Here is a 16,393-nt window from a genome sequence, read left to right on the forward strand (position 1 = left end):
TTTTGATGGCAGCTAAAGCTTCTTTGAATCAGATGTCAGTGTATATGTTATTAATTATTATGCTCTCTCTTTGAAGTCCGCGATGTTGATATGAGAACTCCCTGGAATGGACCAACTTTATTGATTGACTTGTATTTTTTCCACGGTGAACTAACTTAATAGTTTATATTTCCTGTGGTGTTATGAGAGCATGGGCATTCCATCTCAAATCTGAGTACGTCTGTAGATCTGAACCAGTTTTCAATCAATACATTTCTAAGACATTCCCGAAATATCAGTAGAGGGCACATTTTTTTCTAGGTTTGGTGCCCTGTTTGTTGCGTTTAATAATATGTTTAAAAAATATAATAAAATATATAATATTTAAAAAAATTACCTAAATCGTAAAACATAAAGGCAATGATTAAAAATTTTAATAATTCAACAAACAGCACAGTAGCTAAGCATAACATGAAATAGTTGAGAATTGCTAAGCCTTATTGGAATCCTATTCAGAATTCTAAGCAATCGTAAGAAAATGTTTATTTAAATGGCCTCGCGTTGTTGGATATAAATATGTGCAACTGGAAGAATAATTTAATCTATAAGTGTCACAGCGGTGGAGCATAAACCTTTAAAGAAACAAGCAATAAAACTTAAAGCGATTCATACATGGCAAAGTGAATAAGTTGACTTCGACCTGAAAGTTCTTAAAAGTATTCGCCTCTTAGGATTGAAAACGTGATATTTTCCACTTTTGCGTGTTTGATTACATCAGTATTTACTTGCAGTTCGTAATATAAAATTATGGCAGAATTCATCTTATTCAATCGAATATTTTTAGGTAAAAATCAAGTATCTCTTAAGGCAGTTTATAGTCGGCATGAAGAAATGGGCAAAAATCATCTTTTAAGACGTGTCGGTCTAAAAGAGGAAGGGAGGGATAGAGAAAGGAGGGATGCATACCTCTAATTTCATACAGCGTTCTAAGTGGAGTATAGGCGACGGTGATGACATACCAGCCGGTTATTTGCATCAACATTCATAAAAAAATCGATTTCAAAGTCTGTCTGTATTTGTCTGTCTGAAATGTCTTCCTAAGCCACGGGTTTTGAAGCGATTTCAAAACAGTGATGTTTTAAATCAACATTACATAATCAACATACTATTTCTTCAAAGTTTATTCAATAACTCCACGAATGCATTCTGTTACGCTTGACTCGCAGTGATAATTAGTTTCATTATAAACCATGTAGTTATTTGTGTCGCTTTTGTCACTCTTATTCAGTATTAATTGTCAAATAAATTACCAGTTCCTCCCTTCCACAGGATGCCTGCTATATTAGGGGTACCACAACGGCGCCTATTTCTGCCGTGAAACACAAATGTAAACATTACTGTGTTTTGATCTGAAGGGCGCCGTAACTAGTGAAGTTACTGGGCAAATGATACTCAATATATTATGTATATATATTATTATCAAAATTTTTGGTCTTTTCAAGAATCCTGACTCCCTGTAATGGGCAGGGCGTATCAATTACCACCAGCTGAACGACCTGTTCGTCTCGTCCTTTATTGTCATGAAAAAAAATCAAATAAATATGATAATGCTCTTTAAATTATTTTCTTTTACATTAATTATTCCAATGAATACCATAAAGGGTACCAACAATGCCAACATTAAACGATGCGAAAACGATGATTAGTCATCACACTGATCTAAATCTCAGTCATGAGTATCCCTTCCGCATCTCACTACCAAACAAAATTTATTCGTATTATGTATCATAAAGTCAGCTGTTACCAGTGTTTATAAAAAAAATATTATCAAATATCTCTTTTTTTTACACGCGTGCTTGTTACTAACATACAAAGTAAAAACATTATACACATACATACAACGATAACTGTTTTCGTAGTGAATACAAAATTTTGTTAGGGAGAGAAATACTTTAACTACAGAAAGGAGGTTCTAAGTCACAAGTGTATCATTATGGGACAGATAGTTAAACTTTGGCTTAAGTGAAACTAGAACTTCGCCCTACCCTTAACTCTATGTATGAAGAACAACTAAGTATTTTTGTTATTATAATATTAAATAGATTACTTCACTATCTATTGTTTAAGATGTCTGTCTATACACAATGCTCTGCGTTTTTTCATTAATTCAGCACTAAACAATAAAGCAAATCTGAATGTCCATCTCAATTAACAAAAATTTAAACGTTTGAACTTTTTATTACAATGTGTATATACTTTTGAAAAGTCAGATAGCCACTGTATGGGCTGAGTGGGCAATAGCGAGTAGTCCTAATAGTATAAAAGGTAATAATGGACTTTTAAATGAACCCATCTGACTATAGTATCGCATTCTTATCCCTACTGGTTCGTATCATTGAGATGTCTTTCGTATCATGTTTAACTATATTCTTAAATGTGTTATTAGATTTCAATGAACTGGCGAATAATTTAAGAAGCATAAACATAAAAAATTTACGTCATTGAATAAAGTTATTAAATTATCAATCACTCAGCCGTTTCGGTAGAATAAGATATCCTTCAGAAAACCCAGGTAGAAAGTCTAGTACCAAAAAGCTTTCAAGCTAATAGCGCTGGCGTGTCTTTAATCCGAATAAAGACAAGCTTAATTAAGAGAGCTATTTGATTAAATAATGATGAGTTATAGGTCCCAATAAAGTACTGACTGAAAAAGTAATATTTCAGATGCCTCGTATACTTAATAAAGGTACTATACAAAATAAAATATTAGTTGTTCCTTGCGGGGATGTATAATATTACTTCTTATGCTGATAATTGTGTAATAGTACAGACTTAAAAACAAGTAGAGTATGAACAATACATAAAATTTTCATTTCTGAAACTATCACCCTTACAAAATATCTATCTAGCAAAGGGCTAGATAGGTATTTTTGTATCTGCGATACGGAATCAATTATTTAAAAATTGTCAAATAATCAAAAAGAACCTTTCCTGTGAAAAATATTCAATTCTAATTTATTATTTTTAAAATATAATTTTCTGTTTTGAGATACATGACTTGGAAGTTTTTAAAATGGAATCCTACACATTTTCCTAGGAAAATAATATTGTTCAATTATTATGGGATGTCACGCTCAGTATTTATCACCCAACGTTTTTTTGTATAGTTTGTTAAGTGATCACCGCCCACATTCTCTTGCAATACCAGAGGAATCACAGAAACGTTGCCGGCGATATACGCGCTTTTTGAAGGTACCCGTGTCGTATCGTCCCGCAAAATACCATAGCCTTGTTAGTACGTGGAAGACAGCTCCTTGAAAACCGCACTGTGGAGCACCGCCACATATCCAAATGGTGGGGTTGATATCCTAATTTATGGCGTGTCGTGCAAAGGTGGAATTCGGCGGCAGGAATTGCACTTCTCTTGCAAAATCCAAACGACCAACAAGACAATCCTGGTGCTGGTGGTGTTTGTTTTGCTAATGTCCTGCAATCAGAATATGATGTTGATTAAGTTTCAGCAATATGAAGCAACTGCTCACATGGGTTCTCATCTTGTCCGGCATCTCTCAGAAAGTCATACAATATGTTATAAAAAGATCCAATTCGTAATTTAACATAAAAAATCTCCATTAAATATCCTCTCATTAATGTTGTTTGTCTTTGCTTCTTTTTTTTGAGGGATAGTATTTGACCATCCTGTAAAAGCTTAAATAAAAATTTAGTTCGTTACTTTCCCCACGCTCTTTAAATAGAACTTCGATTTAAACATATTCTGTGTAATTAACAAACGCGAAGTAAAGTTATTCATAATTTTAAACTCTATCTTACCTTTGTCAGTACAGAATTACATGACAGTGTGAAGTAATTTTAAAATTGGAGTATTTTTACATTATGTTAATTAATAAGACAGATATAGACAACAAGAAATTAGATCACACTGCGTTAAATGTTTTATCGCTGACTTCAATTATTGAAGTGATTGAGTGAGATAGTGAAACTAAACACCGTGGGTTATATATTTGTACATTTGTGAACCGTTGCTTGTTTACCCTCTGGAATCTATTTAGTGACATATTTCATAGCTAATATATTTACGCAGAGTTATTTAATGTGGCTTACAGAATATGTGAGTTGTCTAATAAATTTCGTCACTTACGGGAAAAGCGATATGCCCGGATCGGTTCCTCAACGTGTATTTCGGACATTATCGTCAAGCGCTTTTTGTCATAATTGTTATTTACTTATATCAATGTTTACTTGCATTGTATCAATTTTTTGCAGAGTATATTTTTTGTATTCCTAGTTTTTTTTTAAATTCATCTGATATATATGAGATATATAGATTTTCATTTGTGCGCGCATCACGAAAAGCTCTGGATTCAATTATGTCTTCTAAGTTTTATTCATTACACTCTCAGCCCTTATTAAAAAAATATTGGCATATATTCATTTAATTTAAAGTTTTAATAAACATTGGTTTTAAAAGCACTACTCAAGCAGAATCGTGGACAACAACTAGTATGAAGTATTTTAGTAGATATACATTTTTCCCAATTTTTATACAGAAACAGTTGATTTTATTCGTCACTAAAAAAATTTGTTCGTTCGTTTGTTCTTCGTTATAATAAAATTTGAAAACTAAATGATAGAAATGCAAAATAAAATATAGATATGACAGAAAGAGAATGTGTGTGTGAGAGAGAAACAGTTATAAGGAGAGTCCGTAACGCTTTTATCCCTGACCCTCGAAACTTATTGATTGTAAGTAATCAAGATATCAATTTACATTCGGAATTGAAGATTGTATTTTGTTTCTGACGTGGTAACCCTGCCAACGATTTATCATATGAGCTTTTGTCCTAAGCTTCGCCAGCCGGACTGACTTTTAATCTCATTGACAGAATATATATTTTTTTTAATTACTAAACCATTCTTTTTCATAATTTTAAATAAGAGACTCCTGCTGTTGATGAATAAAATAAAACCACACTATCGTATCTTAATAATTTTATTAACTATGTTCGAATTACGACCTTGTAGTTACTTATAGTACCTAAAACATGCAATTATGAAATACCTACTATACAAGAATTGCTAAAAATTTAACTTATTCAGAGAATTATATATATGACACTAATAATTAAATTTGCTAACATTACGTGAGCAATGTGAGCAAAAAAAGCTTAAGCTTCTTAAGGTTTTTTGTAATATACTAAATCTATGTACATTCTTTTAGTCAAAGGTAAAATTAAAGAGATAATTAAAAACTTCAGAACGCCAGAAGCGGCCTCATTTAATCGCCAACTTAAAATTGACGCAGTGTAGAAACCATAGACTAAGAATATACTCGCGTATAGACTTCCTGACAGCCTGATAATACTTGACCAATTTTGATTTGTCAGTTAGTATATTAGCAGTGGTTTAATATTCACTTATGCCAAGCGTGGCGAATATCTTACAATATTAAAGAGAGAGTTATGTGTTTGGGTATTTTCACCGAATACTCGAAAATCGCTAGCCCAATTGAAATGAAACTTTGCAAAGGACAACTTGACCATTTTGAAATTCATGTTACGTTACTGCCGGATCTGAGCCGGTGGCAGTGATTTTTATTTTTTTCTTCGCACTAGCGGTTTCCGCAACTTGAGTAGAGATAAATTCCTCAAATTTCTTGTAGGGACGACTTCAAACTGCGAAGCTCCTCCAAGACGTTACCCAACTTCTTAAAGTTGCCGAAGAGCGCCTGGTGAGGCCACGTGCTTCGCCCTGTAGTTGAAATTGAGCAGCTGTATCTGCCCCCAGGCAGCCTATGCATAGGGGGCTGTCTGTTACACTAATATCAAAAAGTTGCCTGACCTGTGGCCGCACATAATATTAATCTTTGTCTTAACGGACTAAGTGGTAAGATTGCCCTCGCAAAACGCAAGTCAGCGCGGTAAAGTAAAGCTGCTTTGGCTTGCTTGCACTCCTCTGCCTAGTATTGTTGATGTAGTGCCTTTATCTTTTGATTTATGTGGTTCCTAAACCAACATTGCGGCAGAGGCAGGAAAGGTTTTGGTCCGGCCGGTTGGATCTGAGAACACCTTCTAGCCAATTTATCTGCCGCCTCGTTACGCGTGCCCCCACCGGGACCCTTGATCCACTGATTTTTATCTTTTGGACCATACATATTGTATGTTTATAGATATTTTAGGTAAGGCTAAGTACACCTGACACCAGGTAGTAAATAAATGAATTAAAACATCTTAGTTCCTTACATCTAGGAAATTAATTACAGCTTTATGCAAAGAAGAGTTTGTATATTATATTATGACTATCTACTCTATTGTATGGTTAATACTTAACTTTATAAGCCCCGTGTTTTTAGTAAACTTTTTAATGTTAGTCCACTATAACAAGATAGGTTGCGAATTGTTAGCGGATATCAGGGTACTGGAATGGCATTTGATGGGGTTTATAAAGGAAATTTCATAACAAAGAATTGAACAAACTTTAATCAAACGGTAAACAGTGAATCTCTTGCCAAGTAACGAGATTAAAGTTGATGTGAACTATTAGATATCTAACTGATACTGTATCTAGTAACCAACTATTTCTATTGTGTCATTCAATTCGTTTGAAACTGCGAGTAAGCAGCATTTATCCATCTTTCTATTTGTATTTGGTTTATTGATTTGGATTGACCTGGTAACCTACAGTACTCATAATACAAAGCAACGTTTCTTCTAGTTCTAGATAAAAATAATTATAATTAATAATAAGTTTTGGAGTTGGAGATGAGCAAACTTTACTTAACTTCTTACTATCGACCTTGCAAAGGTCTGCCTCAATTAGGCAAAAATTTAATCTCCAATTTAAAAATAAACCTTCTAATAAAAAAATATATTTTTAAATTAATTAATTACTTAATTATTATCAGCTTATCGATGTGATAAAAATCTAGTCAAATAATATTTAACTGTAACGTAATTCGTTATATTTTAGTGTATAAGTTTTTGGGTTGTTTGTTGCTTTATGATGTAAAGTGAAAAATACTACCATATTCAATATCATATAGAATAAATAGCATAGAATATATTATCATAAAAATAGCATTTAATTCGATATTTCGTCTTATTATATGTAATATAACAAAAGTTACACGATTGATAACTTACAAAGTGCCATAACAACTGATCTGTAACTGCTATTAAGAATAGTAAATCTAATAACTTTTTTGTAAGCAATTTAAATATTATAATAATATATGAAAGAAGCTACGGAACTAAGCAACTTTTTTTATAACCCACGTTATTAGAATCATAATTTTGTATATTATTTAGTTATCCTTAATGTTTTTGAATTTTTTTTGTTAATGAACGCACAATTTAAGTTACTGTTTAATAAAATGTAAGAATAATTAAGGTTACGTTTAGTATTATACATTATTTTTATCGAAAAATTGGCCTGTTAACACGATACAATTGATAAATCTTTTTTAATGGAATGGAATGTGGAATGATAAAATGATATGATATCAGCATTATCTGTCCTAAAGATACAATTCTGATCAAACGGTTATGAATCGAGTCCAATGTCGGTAAATCGTTTGGCCTGGATTGTTTTCATCATCGGTTAAAATCTAGAACGATTTATCTCAACCTAATTCGTGTTTTACCTACTTTTCGTTTACAAACAAGTTTGTTTCTTCAGCTATAAAACGTTCTCCTAAAACAATACCATTGCTTCGTTCGCTGTCATTGTGGAGTCCCAAGTGAGGATTTTTTTTGATAGATTTTGTTTATCTTTATATTCAGCGCTTTATTGTGAAGCTGTGAAATGCGGAGAATGATTTCTTCTAAAGAACTCAGTAAGTTTTGCTTAACTTCTCCTGTAGTGAAATGATTCTAGCACATGCACTTCATAACTACGCTCAACAATACCTAATTCAATTTCCATTTTAAACTTCTCGTCGACAAACTTCAAACAAAAGAGTTCTATTAAAAACGGCATAAGGTAATTTATCATTTCAAAAGTACTAATCGGTTTATTCCAACTTTTCCAAACAGCACGTACTTTTAGTGAAAACTTTTTCTTCATTAACGTTCATAACAAAACAGGGATTGAATTTGAACCAAAAAGTATTTGCTTTAGTATGTTGTCAGCTTAGGTTATTTATCCGTCTAGATAGACTATGATAACAGCTGTATAAAATAGCGGCGAACAGTTAGCCTCTATTTTCAGCTAACGCAGGCACAATAGAACTAAGTGACAGATGTATCGCGATTGTAAGACGTAGCTGTCATGCACACTAAAGTAATAAACCTGCATAAAGAAGCTCCATCTAGACTTATAAATAATCTATGGTTATTAGCTTATATTTTTCACTATAATATTATTATATTATGTCAATTTTTCTATGTTTCTCGATTTCCATATTGGATAAGCTTGTTGTAAACTTCTATAAATGTTATGCTCCATTCATAATATAATAAATATTATATTAGCATTGTTTTTAAGTGAATAAAACAACTTTAAATGTAAGTAAATATTAATTCTAATTGTGCTTCAGATGAAGATATGTTGTTGGTATGCTTATCAATTAAGCTGGAATTTCTGTAATAATTAATGGTGTTATAATATTATATTCTCACCACTTCAGTAGGAAAATAAATCTCCATATGCAATTTGTAGCATCAATTGTTGCTTATTTAGCTGACATAAATAAATGTTGTGTTTCAAGTTTACGCTGAAGGTTTTTTGTTTTATTTAAATACCTTATTGTAATAAATATAAAAATTAGAACATTTAGATTGCTAATCATGCCGCTCATTAGAATCATGAGAATTAGTCAGTAATTTTATAGTTAGGGACTTATTAAGCTGGGCTTTATACATTAATGAATTTTATAATCTTTTGAGTAGTAGCAATGTTTTAGAGTACGTGCAGTAGTATGGCAGTTAGTTTTAATAATAAAGGTGTTATATACACAGTAAATCACAAAAATACAATATTAGTAGATCATGATATCAGTTCTTGCGTTGTGAAAGCATTAAAAAGGCATAAAAGGCATTTATTTTCTTGCCTTTTTGATGTCATTTCTAATATACTAGATACTACTACAGCTTCGAAAGCAAATGGCGCTCTGAAAGAGAAAAAGTGGCGCGAGAAACTCTCCCCGTATTCTTTTTTGCGCTCTTTTTAATGAAATATACAATATCGTACTGTCATTGATATTGATATAAAATAATCATAATCTAGTCACAGGCTGTTGCATCACTTAGTTATTTAGCTGTGGAGTAGTAGGTTTTACAACAGAGCCATGATTTATTAAAACATTTAAATTTATTTATAGATAATTATTTAGATAATTGGGTGGCTATTAAGCCATAATAATAAATATTAAGGTAGGTGACAATAACCAACGCAATTTTTATACAGAACATCTCCGTTATTACGTAATCTAGTCATGTTTACTCATCGAGACGTCGTGGATTCTTCGACTTCCAGATTTCTTCTATATTCCTAAGGTTGTTCACAAAACATTCTCAAGCCTTAGATAGGCTTGATTTGTTTACCAGAAATATAAAATACTTATAAATTTAAACGGCGCGAAAATAGTGTGCTTGGGACACAGTACAGCACCTTATTAAACTACTCCATCCAAAATATAATTTAGATAATCATATTTATTAATCTCAACATCCAATATTTCCAAATAATAGTTGCCAACAATATCGACCTATAGTTTAGTGCTGGCTGAATAGATGGTCATGAACTGAACAGTACTTGCTAACAATGTATTTTTTTTGATGTAAGAGGAGGACAAATGAGAATACAAGTTATCTGATGTTAAGTTATCACCGCCACAAACATTATTTTGCAACAGCAGAGGAATTGCAGCAGTGTAGTCGGACACACACAGCTTGGTTGTACGTGGATGTTGTATATCTTAATGTGTTCTAGTGTGGATACGGAAAGCACAGTAGCGCAGTGCAAAACGAGTGATACCTACCATCCAAGCATTCCTAATTACGTTGATTTTGGCAACGATTCGATACAAAAATGATAAAGTTTTTTGTCATCTTTGATAGCATGCACAAATAACTAGAGGCTTTCGATTGTTTACGTTGAAACTTCAGACCCTTATTAATACATTAATATTGCTTGTTCAGGTAAACATTACCTGTAAGTTCTCAGTTGAAACCAGCTATCGAAATCAAAGTTAACCGGAATTACTCTACTTTGTGGCAACATGTATAGACGTTAAAATTTACTACTAATATATATTATTATACTAAGAGAGATGATTAAGATCATTTATAAGTCTAGATAGACTATGGCAACTGTGAATACGGAGAAAAAAATTGAGTTTATAGTTTAACTCTATTTTGAGCGATGAATGCACACTTACACAAAGTGTTATACAAATCACGAGTGAAAGTTGTAGCTTGTTACGCACACTAAAATAATATTCCTGGCCTGTTTTTTATCGGTTGTCTAAAGCAAGAAACTCTATCTAGACGTAGAAATTGTCTAAGTAATATTCGTAACAAAGAACAAAGTTGAGGATCAAGTATTGAGAATTGGGAACGGAAAGATAGCAGTTCATTCGATGATAATGAATTTGTAATTTAATAACCTTGTAATTGAGTAGCATTTAATGAAAAAAATACTGAAAAAGTCTTTCCTAATATTGATACCAATTATCAGACTTACGGTTTTGCTGAATGAAAGAGCCACTCCTTCCACCAATAACATAAGGCAGCTAACTAGCAACTTTATTCAAAGTGAGTTTTTGTCAGTCGATACTGTTGTGGAATCAGATGAAACAGAAAATTTTGGAGATTGTTTTTATTCGGCATTGAAATGGGTAGGGCGTATCAATTACCATCAGCTGATCGTCCTACTCGTCACATCTCGTATAATCATGAAAAAAATATATGTGAAAGAGATCTTCAGACATATTGGTTGCAAACCAATACTCGTACGTACTCTAGGAATGGCAAGGGATGATATAGTTTGAAATATTATATATCCACAAGTATTTTCAAATAAGATGAATAAAAAAATTATGTTTCGTTTTTTATCTTTACCATTTAGCCATAGCAATGCATCATCATAATATCATTTGAGCCGGAAGGCCACTGCTGGACAAAGGCCTCCCCCAATATGTGCGTGTGGTATCGAACCAGAATAGCAAAACCCCATCTCATCCCGTGGTGTCGTAAGAGGCGACCAAGGGATACAAAGAACAGAGGATGGGCAGCAGCATCTTTCAAAGAGAGCACCACCATTAACTGCATTCGCCAACACGTTTGCCAAACGTGGCGATTATTCGTCTAAAGTCTATTTATTTGACCAAGCCTGTTTCCTTATATCAATTTTCCACAATCGTTTAAAGGGTGTAAACTGTGTTATAAATTTAAAATTCTGCAATAGAGAACGGCTGTTAGACCTAGTATCTAATGCTCTATATAGGCACTATGCCACGAAAAGTTTGGTTGAAAGTTAAGTATGAAACAGTAGACCGTTGTCGTGGATAAATACAACTTTTTACAACTACTTGTATATGTCGCTGACATGTAATGGAGTCCAAAGTCATAAGAATTTCTTAATTCTGCACGATAATTTAGAAAAAAAAAACTTACAAATAAACGTTGAAAGTAGGAGGAGGTTAAGGTAAATAATTAGTTGCCAGGTAAATACCTACACTCTAGCTTAGCGGCACCTTTTTGTACTATTCATCATCATCATCAGCCGGAAGACGTCCACTGCTAGACAAAAGCCTAACCCCAAAGATTACTATGACGGTCGGTCCTGTGCTGCCCTCAGCAACCGTATTCCGGCGATCTTGAGCAGATCGTCGGTCCATCTTGTAGGGGGCCTACCAACACTGCGTCTTCCGGTACGTGGTCGCCATTCGAGCACTTTACTGCCCCAACGGCCATCTGTTCGTCGAACTATGTGCCCTGCCCATTGCCACTTTAGTTTCGAAATCATTTGGACTATGTCGGTTACATTGGTTCTCCTTTGGATCTCCTCATTTCTTATTTGACCTCGCAGGGAAACTCCAAGCATAGCCCTCTCCATTGCCCTCTGAGCGACCATGAGCTTTCTCATAAGGCCCATACTTAGCGACCACATCTGCGTACCGTAAGTCATTACTGGCAGGTCTTCAGACACTGTGGTATTTGGGGCGAGAAGATTTTACGGAGCTTCCCATGTACTATTAGATTGCACTATTTATTTTGTGTTTCAGTTTGAAGGGCGCTGTAGATGATAGCATTATTGGAATACTGACACTTAATACCTTATGTCTTAAGATGACGTTCACAAAATTTTACAATACAGAGAATTGTTTTACAGGTACACCAGCTGACCCGGCAAACGTTGTGTTGCCATATAAATAAAAATCAATAAAAAAATATGGAGTTTAATAAATAATTTACGAGCTATATTCTCAGATCTACCGAATATACCCATGAAACATCATACATGGGGCACACAGATGGGTCACATCTTGCACTTCTAGCTAATCGTAAGTATTTGAATTTCGAAATGAATGTTATATTTTTTGAAACGTTGCAACCTTCTTAGTAATAAAAAACACAATTGGCGGGAAATCATTTGTCACTTGTTTTTTATCACGCATCAAAATACTACGTACGCAACGAAAATGGAATAAAGTCGAAAAGATTTAAGAGCGATGATTTTTATGATTTTAAAAGTTGTCTCCGAAAGACTGTGCCGCTCGTCTTCAAAATGCTATTGGGACAGAAGCACCTTGCTTGAGCACCGTGAGATGATGGTTTCCTGAATTTGAGAGATTTCGGGTTTCTTTGCATGACGAATTTTGTGAAGTGCGGCCTTCCACTGCCGTTGACGAGAATAATGTGGCTACTGTTAAGCGGCTAATTGAAGCAAACCCGCGAATTATATATGAGACAGTTCGAGAACTATTGGGGTTATTAGTTCGGAAACTTTGTTGTCGTTGGATGATGGACCCTCATGAACTGACAGCGAAGCAGAAGCAGGCTCGCGTGGAATGGTGCTCACGGATGCTAATGATATACGACCTCGGGAAATTCTAATGCTGTTCATGACATTGTCACAGGAGACGAAATGTGGATTTATTGTTTTGAACCCGAAAAAAATTGCAATCTTGTTAATGGGTCTTTGAAAATGAGAACAAGCCAACCAATGTGAGGCAGGCGACAAACGTTGGTAAAGAAATTATCGCCTTTTTTTTTCTCAGCTACACAATTCTGCACAATTCCACTTGAAGATCAAAAGAGTGTTAATGCCGAGTGGTATTCTACGATTTTCTTACCCAGGATATTAAAAAAAGTTCGCGAAATACGACCAAAAAGCCTCGTTCTCCTACATTATGACAACGCTTCTTCACACGGCCAACAAAACTAAATCATTTTTAGCTTCCGAAAAAGTACAACTCGTCACCCATCCTGCACATAGCCCCGACCTAGCACCCTGTGATTTTGGTATGTTCCCCAAAATCAAAGATTTGATGAGAAGTTTCACTTTTTCCAATTCCGAAAAGGCAGTGATAGCGTTCAATCAGCACATAGAAAACATGCCTTCAGATCTGTGGTCCTCCTGTTTTAAAAATGGTTCGATCGCATTTTGAAAAGCAATAAACATAATATTTATGTTAAGTTATCAAGCAGTTATTCCATACAAAAATATTTAATTTGTACGTAGAAAAGTATAGCTGTTGTAGTTTATAATGTCGGAGCAAGTCAGGCAATTTCAACCTTTTCGAAGCAATCCCCAGATTGGTAGCAGAAATCCAAGTCTAGTGTGTATCAGAATGTGCGGCTTTCATGAAAGTAACTTCGAGACCTATATTTCTATCAAACTTATATTCTTAAAGGAGCAATTCAATGTATTTGATGTCAGTCGGAGATGGCGACTTTTAGGCACAAGAATCCGAACAGTCTCTGTCAGGAAAACAAAACCCAGAAGGCCTATGTTACGGAGAGCGGAGCTTGATGTCCTAGGTAGATACTGCATATAAATTAGAATGTGTTCACATTAGATTCATATAGAACTGCACTATATTTAGAAGTGTAAATAGCATAGACGCTACATTAACCTAACCGACGCATAAAAATAACATATCTACATCATTTGGGCTCACCACAAAACTGTTACAGTTCAAACACAAAACTAATGTTTTAAATACCCATGAAAGAAGAGTTACATGGTTAAATTCCTCAAAACATAAGATCCGTAATGTTACAGAACAAAATTGTGTATTTGTTTTGGATTAAGGCACATGTTGGCATGCAGGGTAATGAGAGAGCAGACCAACTAGCTAAGGAGGCGGCCCTAAATTGCAATACTAGGCCTTATTACGATAGGTGCCCCATATCTTACGTAAAACGCTGTTTGAGACTGAAAACCCTGGAGGAGTGGGACGAAAGATATAAAAACGGAGAAACTGCGGGCACAACCAAAATATTCTTCCCCGATGTAGCGGCTGCCTATAGGGTGGTTAGGAAGTTTGAAACATCAAACATACTAACCCAAGTGCTAACAGGGCACGGAGGATTCTCTGAATATCTCCATCGTTTTGGATGCAAGGAGAATCCTTCGTGCCCCTGTGACTCCGATCAATCTGAAACCCTTCATCACGTACTGATAACGTGTCCTATATACGCCAGGTATCGGTTCGAATTACAGAATAAAATTGAATTGGAAATAAAAACTGAAAACATACCATCAATAATGCAAAGTAAAGATAGAGATACATTTTTGAATTATTATAAACAAGTAGCACAAATAGTAGTTAATAAGAATAGAGTTTAAGAAATAATATGTTTACTAAATATGGTATAAATATTTTGTGAAACATATGCTTAAAAATAAATAGACAATTAAAAACAAAAATGTATATACTAAGTGATAAAGGATGTAATATATATGTAAGTAAATTATAGTATATGTAACCTAGAGCTGTAAGATATATATTGTATAGAATATAAGAACCCGTATAGAAATAAGCAAAACAGAAAAGATAAAAGGTCACTTCATTGATAATGTAATTAAAAAAATAGCGACGGTCTAGAAATTATTGTACCCCAAACCTAAAAACCTAAATGAATAGTTAGAATTAGAATAGGGAACGGGAGTCCCACCCGTAGAACAAAAGATGACGAAAGAATGAAAGATAAAGTATGTGGCAGGAAAGTACGAGAGGCATAAACGCGAGAACTGGTATGAAAGACATAAGGTTATACAAAGACTGCGCCATCAGGTATTATCAGTGAGGTATTATAGCCAAAAAACAACTTCCACGTGGCCACGAGGTCATAGATCCACGTTTGCTAGATCGCTTTTGATGACTCGGTAAGAAGAACGGAAGGAAAAGAAGACACCAGCAAGTTGAAAATTTGAAAAATCTGCAGTAGTTCATAAGTTATAAAATTTTAAAAATTTGGTAAAATTTCAAAAATTCATAACTCTAAAATAAGATCGGTGACCCCCCTTTTTTAAAATAGTGTAAAATAAAACTAAATTAGTAGAATTTTTGTGCCCAAAATTTCAAAATTTTGTAATAATTAAATCCAAAGTAATGAATTTTTGAAAATAAAGGGGTTGCACGTGGGGATAGTTGGGGACATTTCACAGAAATAAAAATAGTGAAATTAATTGGTATAAATTGAGTATAGTGTATCATATTTTTTTTCAGATTTTTTGTATTAACTTTTACCTAGTTTAGAATATTTTTAATCTTAAAATAAGTGTTTTTATAATATTAAAAAATAGGGATAGGGAAAAAATATCAAGTTTGTATATATTCATATTCTACTTAAAAAATCCTATAAAATAAGCCCAAACACGGGTACTTTTGCTTAACGGGATCAGAAATTAGGAAAGTTCCTGACTAGGACGGCCATATTGGTCGCCATATTGAAAATTTTATATTGTGAATAACTCCGCAACCAGATGTCGTAGAGCAACGCGGTTTTCTTTGCCAACACTGAACTGACGAGCTCTATCGATCTATGTAGAAAACCGACTCTACATAGAGTCGAAATTAAAAAATTGTAAAAATCGATATATTTGTTATCACGATTGTTAAATATTATATAATTAATCTTTTTTTACTTGTTTATTGGCAAACGAAGAGGGCGGAACGGACTCTATATCTTAAGTTTTTACATATTTGTTATCTGTTTTTACTTACATTGACGAATTCCTTTTGGAAGTAGCGTTAATAGCTAACATATTTTAACGATAGCTTTTGAGTAAACAAGAGCTAAAATACATGCGTAATTATATACGTACCACTAGTTATTATATTTACAAATTTGTATTATTCTATTTACATTTTTACTTATAATTTAAATATTGACGCGCATCCTCGACATGTTTGGAATTAGAACCCCCCCAAAAAACGAGAAAT

The sequence above is a fragment of the Leptidea sinapis genome, chromosome Z, assembly GCF_905404315.1.
Source record: "Leptidea sinapis chromosome Z, ilLepSina1.1, whole genome shotgun sequence".
NCBI lineage: Eukaryota > Metazoa > Arthropoda > Insecta > Lepidoptera > Pieridae > Leptidea > Leptidea sinapis.